The 13,031-nt window shown below is 36.9% G+C and overlaps 1 non-coding gene across 1 annotated transcript; it reads left to right on the top strand.

Moving 5' to 3' along the window:
* The first annotated feature begins 12,576 nt into the window (after positions 1-12,576).
* On the top strand, positions 12,577-12,683 carry LOC118849242. Its single transcript, XR_005010295.1, has one exon. It is a non-coding gene; the product is annotated as a U6 spliceosomal RNA (small nuclear RNA).
* The last annotated feature ends 348 nt before the right edge of the window (positions 12,684-13,031 follow it).

Genomic DNA, 13,031 nt, shown 5'->3' with positions numbered 1-13,031 from the left:
CCCTAAGTTTGCAAACTTGCCCTCTTGTCCACAGTGCTGTCAGGAAAAAAATTTTCAGATTCCTTGCAGAAATATAAGTATTTGTTCAATCTAACAGGAATTTCTTAAGCACCTAGTATGTTCCAGGCACTGTGCTAAGTTCTATTAATATAACAAAAAACTGCAAAGCATTCTTGCCCTCAAAAAGCATAAATTCTACCAGAAGTAGGCATTGAAAAAGGGATACTATAAATGAATTAAATGAATGAAAAAGCATACAAACAGAAAGTAGGACAGATAGACTTTGCTCTCAAGGATCCCACATTATATAGGAAGAATCAAAACATAGGAAGTTCCAGCTTCAAGGTAGATGGAAAGGGCCAGCAGATTTCCAGGAGCAGCAGCAAAGTAAATAGTAATCCATTTTCATTAGTACCATTTCTGCTGATAAAACCATATCTGGTTCTAATGTCAAATTGTTTGGTGGTGCCAAAATCTTTGGCATTAAGACTTTTAATTTCTGGATCTTTAGTAGCTGTGGATCCTGCAGTATCAGGGATTTACCAGGGATTCCCTGGTAAATGTTAAACAACTACTTTTCAAAAAAAAGTCTTCCTGACACACTTTTAAATTTAATATGCATTATCAACATTTTTTCCATCATTTTCTTAAGTCTATATAAGCAACAAAACAATAAATTAAGTCCTAATTTATAGTGATTGTGCGTTTCTAGAGTAAAAATGTTCACACTGGAAATTTAACTATCTGCTCTCCCTCTTTGAACTAGCTCCAGCAGACAGCTAGGTTGAATCCCTACAAAGGTTGCTTCCCCAGATGATGGCCAGAAGTAGAGGGGAGAGGAAGGAGAAGTAATACTGGATAATCTTGGGTGGGTACTACTATTCTTTGGCTTTTGATCAAAAAGCTCTTGGTCTTTCTCTACTAGGATCTAAGAGGAGGTGGCAATCATCGTGGTCAAAGAGGTGAACACGGTTTGACCCTGACTGTCAATTGCTACCTCCTTTCTGTCGTGCAAGACACTTTGCCATTCCTATTAGTCTATGGTAGTTTATTATTGGTACAGGTGGTTTGTTAGGGATTTGGGGGCCCATTTCCATAACTATTGCTCCCCTGGCCAATGATCGGAGTTGAGCTGGTGGCCTGGGGGAACCTCATATTCCTAGAACTCCTGAGGCTTATCTGTCATGTGGTAGCAGTTGATGAACAGTTGGTGTTGGTTGTAGGAGAGGTGCCAGGAAATTTGTTTCCAATAGGCACAGGAGAAGAATTCTGGAGTAGAAAACATAAACTCATAAATATACAAATGATCACTTGAGAAAGGAGAAAGCATAACGAACTATGAAGATCTTGGCCCTCCGCCTGTGACATTATACTGAGTCACTGAGTAACCCTACAAAATAAAGGAAATGAAACCCAGTATTTTCATTGTTAGGAGCATTATTCAAAATACAAAATTAATAATTTTAAGGAGTAGAAGTATAGTTATTATTACCATGATTAGCGTTAGTTTTCAAAAAATGCAATTTCCAAAAGGAATTGCAGCTTTGAAATCTAAGATGGAAAAACAGATGCAGAATATATTTTTTTCCTAAAGTGAAGATCAAATTATGGGTTCAAAATTCAAAAGGTACTTTACAAGTTTTATAAAATATTTAAAACATGAAAATGATGCAGTAAATTTGTATTTCACAATTTAGACTGCTCCATATAACTGCACAATAAAGCCATAAATAAATAAGAAGCTAATTTCCACTCATGCAATGTGCTTTTACAAAACCATACCATTAAGGGATAAAATATATGTTTAGCTTATGCTATCATCTCCTTTTTACTCTTTGCCAATAGTCCTTTGGCCATTTAACAGAGAGAACAATGATATAGCCCAGCTCTCAGTATAGACTGGAAAATGAAATCTGAAATTCAGGGCTATATTCCTTTTGTTGTATTTTATACTTACTATTTCATTGTGTTATTTTTAGATGACATGAATGGAATCATAGGCCTTTACATCTTAAAGACATCTTAAAGATCAACCCGGGGTGGGAAACCTGCAGCCTTGAGGCCACATGTGGTCCTCAAGTACAGCCCTTTGACTAAATCCAAACTTTACAGAACTTTTAAGAAAAGGATTTTTGATTGTTAGACTGATTCCTGAAGCTAAAGTCTTGAGAAATTACCCAAGTCCTCAGATTCCAAGGCCATACTCCTTCTACAGTACCATACTCTCTACATTGAAAAAGCAAAATATTACTCCAGAAGACAAGTATTTCTCAGATTGTACCATCAGACTGATGTACTAAGAAAAAAAAAACAGACTTGGAATTTAGAGAACTCTGCTCAAATTCATGTTAGGACACTTACTAGCTCCATAATTCTGGAAAAGTCATTTAAACTTGCTGGGACACAGTAATCTAACTGGAAAATTTTACATTATATACTTATGCCAGTATTTTTTATAGCAGGAAATAATCCTAGAAACCATCAAGTCCAACCACCTCATTTTACGTATGAGGAAACTGAGTCTGAGAGAGGTTAAGTGACTTGCCTAGGGTCACATAACTCTTTAAAGTCTGTATATCTTGGCAGTCTTCTAGATCAATGCTTGAAATCCTCTTCAGGAATTAGGCCCATCAATGAGGCCTATCTTTTTACTTTTATTTCTTATTCTTTACAATGTTTTAATGTCATCATTTCCCAATATTCATCCCCCAAATCCACCCCCATAACGTCCTTTGTTACAGCAAGCAGTATATTTAAATAAAACAAAGTAGCACACTAACCATGTCCCACAGTGTATGCCTCATTCTATCCATGTGGTTACCTGTTTCTCTAATAGAATGTTAACTTATGTTTCATCATCAGTCTTCTGGGGTGAAGCTGAGTCATTGCATTGACCTGAGTATAGAAGTTTTTATTTTTAATTTTCTTTATCTTATTGTTATTATAATGTATGTTGGCCCAGTTGTTCTGTTTGTTTCACTCAATCGCTTTATACAAGACTTTTTGTTAGAAAGAATTGTCTGTTTCTTCAGCTGTTACGTTCTAGGAATCCATTACTTCATAGTAGTATAACTTTATTCAGTTGGGATGAAGACCAATTGCTTGGTTATTTTCTCAATCTTCCTTCTATCCACCACCTCAAAGAGAGCTTAACTCCCAGTTTTTTTTTGTTTTAGTTGGTGTAAGCTGTTTATTGTCACTTTCATTTTTTTCCCATGAAAACTATAATTTTACTTTTTATCTCTTCATCTATTTATCTTGATAGACCTTCCCACCACTCTTGGACTCTAAAGCATTCTGTTTTCTGGGTTGTTATTTATAATTGCTAAAGAATTAGTTTCTTCCTCTGTGGTTTATCCTGAGATTCTCCTAACTCATAGTATTCATATACAAGATATTCTTCAACACTATCTCAATTCTAGCTCTTTGCTACTTCTACTCCCAGCACCCAATTCCACAATGGAATTGTTTAATTGATTCTAAGTGATGATGGTGTTTGGAATGACTGATAAACCCATGTGCTGATACTTCTGAATATCTTTTGTTTCTGCAGGTGCTGAAGCTACCGATGGGCATATCTCTCAGCACTGCAATTGGGAAGTGTATAGTCGGATAATTACCATTGTAGTGGGTTCTCGGTACTTGATCTGGATTAGGGTAACCAGTAAAATAGGAGAGAGATCCATATCAGTCTAAGAGCTTTTACCTCACGTTGTGAATTCTAGATTAGGATAACTGAGGAACAGGAATAATTCTGTCAAAACCTTCTATCTTAAATGTGTGTCTGGAATAAAGCACGGGAGAAGAAGATGGCTGATAACAGACTTGAAACCTTTCAGACTCAGGGTCCTTTTCCCTACATTTTTTTTTTTTGGTGGGAGTTATTTTACAGGAATTTTTTTTCTTTATCTTAGCTATTGACATTTTTTGTTTATTTCACACATTTCTTACTTTTTGTGTTTAGATTGTATAATCTGGTTTGGCTAGTATTTTTCACTACACTATTTAACCTAAACCTGAACTCTCCCTCCTTCCTTCCTCTCTGTCTTCCTCCTTCCCATTCTTCCTCTCCTCCTTCTTTCTTTTTTTTTCTTCTTGCACATAAATTTGTATGGACCCTCATGCAATAGCAGTTGCACTCATTTGGCATTTTTTCCCACTAAAAGAGGAGGATTAAAATTAAAAGTTAATGTGTATATAGATTTACAGTTGACTTCCTTCCTTCTCACCCAGGAGCAGTTTGGCATACTTTCTCAGGGTGGCATTATTCTCACTCTTCCCTTCCCTTCCACTTTGCTTCTTTCCTCCTTTTCTTTTCTCTCCCTTTCTCTCTTAGGTTTCTTTTCCAGTCTGTGTCTGTCTAATTTTTCCTTGGACTAGTATAGAACTTCTCCAGGGGGAAAAAAGATAAGGTTGAGGTTCTCATGTTGGTCATATTTAGATGAAGCACTCACTAGGAAATACAAGGATAAATACCTCCATGCGTGCCTCATGACCCTAGAGGGAAAAGTTCAGATCTGAGCTTTTTGCCTCTGATAGTTTCAAAAGGCTTTCCCAACTGAAATCCAAGAATTATGAAACATAAATGCCTCTCCCCGCTCCTTTCATTTGTAGTACAGTCTTCCAGGTTACTGACACTAAACTACAAGATTTGGACTATACCACCCCCCCTTCTACCACTATGGCATCACTTCTCCCACATGTCAATCCCACCCTCACCCCCACCAAAAGCTCTCAAATACTGGCAGAAGTCAGGTGAAGTCCTGACCTAGAGGCTTATTTCCAGATTTCTATTAGGAAGAGTAAAGATCTGTTCAGACTTGAACTTCAAACCCCTTTGAAGCTATTCCATCATATTTCCCTTTGTCCCCTTTAATCCAGTGTTGGTTGGGGATGGAGGAGGGGCTAACTGTTGGGTAACTGGAATTATGGGCTTTTCTTCTTACTGAGAAGTAGCCAAGCCAGAAGCAGAAACCAACACCCAGGCTTGGGCTTCCCAGGAGTTAAGATAAAGATTACCTTATTCCTTATTTACCCTTTCATGTAGTAAGTGAGGCTGTGCCTTTTGAAACTAAGTCTTTAGGGAAGTTAATGGAAAAGTAAATTTGAATCTCAATTGTGATTTAAGACTTCACAACCTGATTTGAAAGGCTCTGCCTTCCTAAGGTATTCTGCTTTGCCATGGCTTATATGTAACTAGGGAAATAACTGTGAATTTTAGGTTTGGAATTTTCCTTGAAATGTGCTGCTGGAATTTTGTAATGCTGATACAGGCCAGTAAAAGCAGTTGAACTGCAGAATGGAACTAGAGAAGTGCACAGGAATTAAAAGTATCAGGCAACACAGAGCCTAAGTTAATGCTCCTGTTTAATAGGGAAAAAGCTTTATTAATATTAGAAAAGGTAGTTTGGGAAAACAGAGTCAATGTTACTTTTTGTCTGGCAGTTTCATACCAGATGTCCTGGTGCTAAGTTGTCTGAGAAATACATGTAGAATGCCCTGTAAGCACTGACTATCTGTGTTTAATATTGTGGTTGATGTGTTTCCATCCCTTGTTTGAGGAATTGTTAACAGGGTATGAATTACCTTCTTTCTGCCAACCAGTGATGTGGGGAGGGAAGCTACTGCCCAGGATAAGACTGAGTTAGACCTTGGTTCCATATATTGGATTGAACACTTCTGTTTTAGTAGATTTATTACATTAGATGACCAAATTGATCCTAAAAATTGTTATCGTTGTGATGGGCACAAGTCAAAAACCCACCAAAGAGGGGAAACTGTCAGCAGTCTGATTGCTTAGCGCTTACTGAAGACATACCAGGCTCTCATGAATGGATGATCCTGAGGGGGTACAACTAAATGTTGAATTGGCCTCACAAATTTAAATAGGGACACTGAAAAGATTTAGAGGGTCATTCTTAAGAAGATGTTGACAAGGTTTGCATAGCCTGACAATATCAAAGCAGAATTAAAGGAAATTAGGCCAAATGAAACTAAATGAGTCTATAGAAACCTTTGGGTGAATGTTAGAGGTGGCTTTGAGTTGAAAGGTAGTGAGGGATACTGCTCACCAAGAATAATGAATCTAGTGTGTTTCAGGGATGGGGGCCCTGCATCCAAGAAAATATTTGTCGATTGAGTGAAGCTATTTTATAAAGGCCTCATCTCACCGATAGTGTAGATACTCAATTGAGAGAGCAGAGGAGCAGATTGGAGGAGGGGCAAAGAAATATTATACACAAAGAAAGAACTTTTATCTTCCTCTCAATGGCTCTGTAACTATTTAAGGGAAAAAGGTTGTAACTTTGAACAAAATATTCCAAGAATCAATGTCACCTTATATTTAAAGCAGAGTTTTCTTCCTGGCCTGTATTATTGTCGTATGATTAAGTTTAATACTGTCTTGTAGGCAATGAAGGTCAGTGTGCTGAATTGTGTGTCCTTGTAGTTTTCAGATGTAGCCAGTCTATGAAGAGACAGAGTGCGGGAGTTCAAAAAATACTCCAAAGCCTATTTTCTGGAGTATCTCTGAAATGTGAAAAATTCGATTGTCTGTGCCCTCTTTGGCACCCTCCTTTTGCCTTTTCTGGGATACTCTGGAAACTTTCAGGGCTAATATCTTCCATGACCTGTGTTAATATAAAGACCAGTCCCTAGGGCTCCCTGTCCTCTACATGTGACATCAGATATGGGGAACCAATCAGGTCCATCTGAGTAAGAATCTGTCTTTCTCTATAAACTCCATGTTGCTTATCCTCATCCTAGTCTGGTGTAATATGAAAGCAATGAAGACTCCAGATATTTCCACCTATCAGCTAGGAGAAGCAATGAGAGCTTTGTGTTACTTAGGTGTACCAAGTTAGGTAGATAAACTTTCAAAGATTATCTTTGACCCTTTTCTTGCTCCTGCTTTAGCCTGAAGACCATCATGACTGGCCTCTTAAAACCTGATCATTTCTTTCCCCCTTCAGTGACTTGAGACCAGGCACTATTCTTGGCTCTGAGCACCTCTTATTCTTGCTCTTCCAGGTCCCAATCCCTGAGTGTTTTAAGTCATGCGTTACGCCTTCCCCTGTGAAAGTTAAAATATGTCCATAACAAAGACATTATTTTTATCCTCCCTAGCTTGTCTGAAGCTTTTTGTGTCAAAGTTTCAAATACTGAAACAAGGCATACCTTGCAATAACTCCAACCATACCCCCCCACACTCCAAGAATCCATGTTCCATAGGTTGGGAACCACAATTCTAGATGATGTTAATTTCTGTTGCTTCCTTTTTTTAGTTATTGAAATGATTTTCAATGCTTTGTGTTCATTCTTTCAAATTAGGTAGGCATTCTATGTTTTCCAACATTTATATTTGTAGAGTACACCATTTACTTGTGTCTATATAACAGAAATGTTTTACTAGATTATACATAAGGCCAAGTAAGGGATCAGAAATCAAATACCTGTGTTTCTAAGGCTATGCCTTAAAAAGAGAAAGTCATACTTCATAAATATTTATGTAAGTGTTTTTGCCTCCAATCATTCCCAAGAACCCTAATATCAGCAGAACTATCTATAACACCAATTTTCTGCATGGCAAATAGAGGTTTCCCAACTTGGATGTGAGTTCCCTAACCAGTCAAGAATAAGAGGAAGTGTGAAATTCCTTCTACCATCTCACATCCCTGATAGCCCTTAATGTGTAATAGAATTAAGTCTGAAAACCTCTAACTATTCAAACAAATGGACTCACAACAACAACAACCACAAAAAGGCTCGCCAAGCCTTCAAGCTTCAATTTCTTCAAAGGAAAAAAAAAAATCTCTCTAAAGCTCATGGGATGTCTTTTCAAGAGGTACCAGCAGCTCTTGGAAAATTTTGAAAGATTCATGCTGCAGGGGTAAACAGCAAGGAAAACACAACAAGGACAAAAGCATCCTAAGTGTGGTAACAGAATACAAGGGGACTAAGGGGAATTCAGGGTATCTAACATGTAAAGTCTAGAAAAAGAAAGAGACAAAGTGCTTCAGGGGCCCAAGGGGAAAAACAATTAACTTAAAATGTTCTTGCAGAGTCTCTAGATTTGTTCTGGTTTGATATTGACAATTGAAATTTCCCAGCAACTCTCCCAGTTTCTGATCACAGTGACTCCATCTCTCTCCATTTCATTCACTATGTTGTACGTTATAGGCAAGAATATATCCTTGGCCTCATAGGCTAAAGAAGTTAACACTTGGTATGCTTCTTCAGAGAAATAGCGTATCGTCTGAGATTCCTGAGGGAGTAATATGAGGCTTCATTCATACTATCACAGATTTATTAGCTGGTACAAGAAATAGGGATGAGAAATGGAGCTGTATGAAGGGGGTATGAATGATGCATTGCCTGCCAAAGATACATGTCTGAAGACTAGTCTAAGATACTGCATAATTAAATACTTCTGCTACATAAGTCTAATCATCAACTTGTTTTTATTTTATTTTTATTAACCCTATTTCTAGTTTGCTACTAGGAATTCACAAGGACTATATGTATTTACATGTACATGTATGTGTGTGTATATATATATAGATATGTATATTATATATACACATTTTTATATTTATACTTGTAAGCATTTGTATATACATTTAATATTATACACATTTATATATGTGTCTAATATATATTTATCTTTATTTACAATTTCAAGTTCATTTCTTAACTTCATGGATTCTTGGTTGAGGAACTGAAAATATAATTGCAAAAATCCTGTAATATTACAGGAAAGGGATGGATAATGTTGGGATTCTGCTCTGCATTAGTTTATAATTGTCATGATTTTTCTTGTATCTTTCCATCACTGTTTTATAGGAACTTTAATATTTCTGGATCCTTTTATAGCTTTCTCATTTTTTTCACTTCAATTATTACTCTCTCCTACCCACTCAATTCCTGAATTGAACATATGGCCTCCATTCCAGGGTTTTTAGCAGTTAACATCTTGTTTCACAATGAACATTCTTTTCAGTGTGATAAATGTAAATACAGACTATTTCATCTATTTCAGGTTTTAAAGATAATCACTTTGCCTTTTCCACTAGTATCTTGCCATTTAAAAGTCATAAAATAAAATACAAAACAGGTCATTCCTCTTAACTCTCCAATATTTGTTGAGAGCACTGCTATCATTCAAGTAACCCAGGTTCATAAATTTGTAGTCATCTTTGATTGATTCTTGCCTTTCCCTCATCTCATATAGAATTGATGTGACTTAGGGGTGCTGGCATAGTTTAGGATTGTCTGGGACCCCAAAATGTCAGGGTACAAGGCAGAGCTTCCTGGAATGAATTCACACACTCAAACCGTCTTCTAGTCAAGTGGCAAAGTTTATTGTGATGCCAATAGAAGCTGGCAAGGGTTCTTAGGGAACAGGCAACCTGATAAGAGTGACATTAAAGCTTATATGGAAATGGGGACTGTGAGAGGTTGCCATGTATGCTAATTAGGTGATGGGCGGGGAGGAATTAGGGAGTGGTCAGCATATGCAAGTAATCTGGTTTCTGGGCTGCCTGGAAAGTATGGGAAAACTCAGGCAGTCAACAAAGATAACTTTGTAGATACCAGACATTGAGGGAGAAAAGTCAGTTTTTTTTTTTGTTGTTGTTTACCTGCTAGAGGCTGGTTCTTGGGGATCTATTGCCAAAGAGAGAGTCATTTGGGTCAGCACCAGAGAAAGAGTTCTTAAAGCAGGCACCCCTGTGCTAATAGCTTTTATCTGAAGAATTATAGGGTCAACTCTGTACTTATAATGAAGATTTTCTCCAGAGGTGGGGGGTTAGGGGTTTATTGGGATCAAGGAGGCTGGCAGAGGCATGGTCTTTGCCTTTTGGGGTTCAGGTCCCATCACTCCATCAGAATTGGTTGCCAAATTTTGTGGATTCTGCTTCTTCAGTATCCCTCATATCCAGTCATAAAGCCTCTATCTTTGTCCAGGCATAACTTCTCTGGGCTGTGGCAATAATCTACTAATTCATCTCCCTGACAGTGATCTCTTTCTGTCTCTAATCCATACTCCATACAGCTGCCAAAAAGATAGTCCTAAAAAAGAGAACTTCTCTCAGCTAAAAAAATCTTTAGTGGTCTCCTACTGCCTTGCCTCTAAGGTAAATTACAAACTTCTTAATTCTCATTTAAAGTCATTCATAATCTGGCTCCCACTTACCTTTTAAGTCTTATTTCATTATACTTCTCTTCATGTATTCTCCCTTCTAGACTAACTGGCCCATTAATTATTCCCAGTATATGGCATGCTATCTACTGCCTCCATTCAAAAATGATCCGCCATTTATAGAATGCATTTGTTCTCATTTCTACTTCTAGGAAACTCTAGGCCATTCAGAGCACACCTAAAATTCTTCATTCTATATTACGACTCTCTCCTTCCCCTAGTTATTACAGTTCTCTCTTAAAATAATTGTTGATATACTTTGTATTTATCTACTTGTGCACAAGTTGTACTTCAGTCATTTCGCACCCCAAGACTGTAAGCTCCTAGAGATGAGGGCCTGATTCATTTTTGGTTTTCAATACTCAGTGCCTACAACAGTGACTTACATATAACAGTAACTTATTGAATGAAATTAACTTGTTGAATTAAAAGTAAAACTTCAGGAGTAGCTTAAGAAAGCAAAAATAGGAGCCAAAAACCAGAATCTTAAGGAATAGCATGAGATTTCTAGGGAATATATCATTCTAGATTTTTCTAGATAGCACACTTAGGAATACCTCAGATTGCAAAAGGTTAGCAAAATTAGAAATAAAATATTGACAGATATTTTTAGATTGTAACATGCACAAAGGCCTGGTAATAACATTTGTCTTACCTTGACAATTGTTGATATCTTGGATACTTCTTATGTAGAATCTAAAAAAGTAACACCAAAAAACCCCCAAATCATTATATTTGCAAAATGTTTCCCTTTCTTAATTTCTCTGAAAATATCTTGTGATATATAGTAACAGTTCTATACCCACAAGAAAACTTGCATGTGCAAATTAACTGGCCTAGGTGAAACAGAAATAAAAACAGTATCAAAACTCAAAGTAAATTGAACTCTAATGCCCAAAGGGCTATAAAAATGTGCGTACCCTTTGACCCAGAAATTCCACTTCTAGGGCCATATCCCACAAAGATCACACAAGTGGGAAAAGGACCTGTATGTACAAAAATATTCACAGCAGCTCTTTTTGTGGTGGCAAAGAATTGGAAACCAAAGGGATGCCCATCAGTTGGGGAATGGCTAAACAAGTTGTGGTATATGAACATAATAGAATACTATTGAACTATAGGAAATGAGGAGCAGATGGAAAGACTTATATGACTTGATGCTGAGTGAGGGGAGCAGAACCAAGAGAACATTATACAAAATTATAGACACATGGTATCTGTGATGACTAACTTTGAGTGACTTGGCTCTTCTCAGCAATACAAGGCTCAAAGACAGCTTCAAAAGACTTATAATGGAAAAAGCCATCCACAGCCAGAGAAAGAACTCCAGAGTCTGAATGCAGATTGAGGAAAACTATTTGCAATCTTTTTTTTTCTTTTCTGATTTTGTTTCTTCTTTTTCATGATTCATTCCATTGGTTATAATTCTTCCTTACAATTTGTCTGTTGTGAAAATAAGTTTAATATGAAGGTATATGTAGGACCTATATTGGATTACATGCTGTCCTGGGGAGGGGAGGGGAGAGGAAAGGGATGGAGAGAAAATATGGAACTCAAAAACTCATGGAACTGAGTGTTGGAAACTAAAAATTAAAAAAAAATCGAATCTAAAAAAATGGAGCTCTTCTAATTCCTTAGTTAACTCAGTCTCATTTTCTTTCCACAAACTGGGCATTAAAATTAGGTTGATTTACAGTCAATAACATTTGTGCATTCCAATCCCAGAAACTGTCAGATTGAATCAAATGGCCTACAATATCCCTACAAATTTAAACACTAGAGGGGAACTTAGCTTCTCTTCATCTTGCTCCAGTTGGCCACACCACTTTAGCAAAAACAAATTGGAATTTTAGAGGAATGCTTCATGAAAGCCAAATATGTATGAAGAAACATAAATTTTCTACACTTTGGAGGTGCTGTACATACTGATCTATCTCAAATTCTGTTTACATTTATTTTGCATGATGCATTAAAATAGTTCTATGATCCATGCTAAAAGACAGAATATTTTAAAATGTGTTCCATTTTTCAATATGCTCTATAAAATCATTTTAGTAGTCACTTGTTTGTTTGTTTAGGGCTTAAGTAAGATTTGGCTCAAATTGTGCCACATTGGCAAGATAACTTCTGAGAGGTTAGAAAATAGCTCTTTAAGATATTTATTGGGGAAAAATATGAAAAATAACAGAAAGCCTTAATTCTGGGTAAATATGAAATTAATGAGTAAAGTTTCAAACAGGATATCTTACAGCAAGACCCCATCTATGTATGTGTATCTGTATATCCATGTATGTGCATGTGCTTATATGCATATATTATTACAAATATTTTTACAAATCTATTCTAAACTTAGCCACAGTCACAAAAGTCACATACTCGTGCTTGCTTCGGCAGCACATATACTAAAATTGGAACAATACAGAGAAGATTAGCATGGCCCCTGTGCAAGGATGACATGCAAATTCATGAAGCATTCTATATTTTTGAACAGTAATGCACTGTTGGTGGAGTTGTGAACTGATCCAACCATTTTGGAGAGTAATTTTGGAACTATGCCCAAAGGGCTATAAAACTGTGCATACCTTTTGGCCCAGCAATACCACTACTGGGTCTATATCCCAAAGAGACTAAAACAAGGAAAAGGATCTATATGATAGCAGCTCTTTTGTGGTGGCATAGAATTGGAAATTGAGGGGATGCCCATCAATTTGGGAATGGCTGAATGACTTGTGATATATTATTGTGATGGAATCCTATTGTGCAATTAGAAATGACAAGCAGTACGGTTTCAGAAAAACCTGGAAAGACATATATGACCTGATACAAAGTGAGT

Source organism: Trichosurus vulpecula, chromosome 4 (genome assembly GCF_011100635.1).
Source record: "Trichosurus vulpecula isolate mTriVul1 chromosome 4, mTriVul1.pri, whole genome shotgun sequence".
Classification (NCBI taxonomy): Eukaryota; Metazoa; Chordata; class Mammalia; order Diprotodontia; family Phalangeridae; genus Trichosurus; species Trichosurus vulpecula.
Note: the sequence above shows the minus strand (reverse complement) of the source record. Positions and strands in the feature narration are given on the sequence as shown.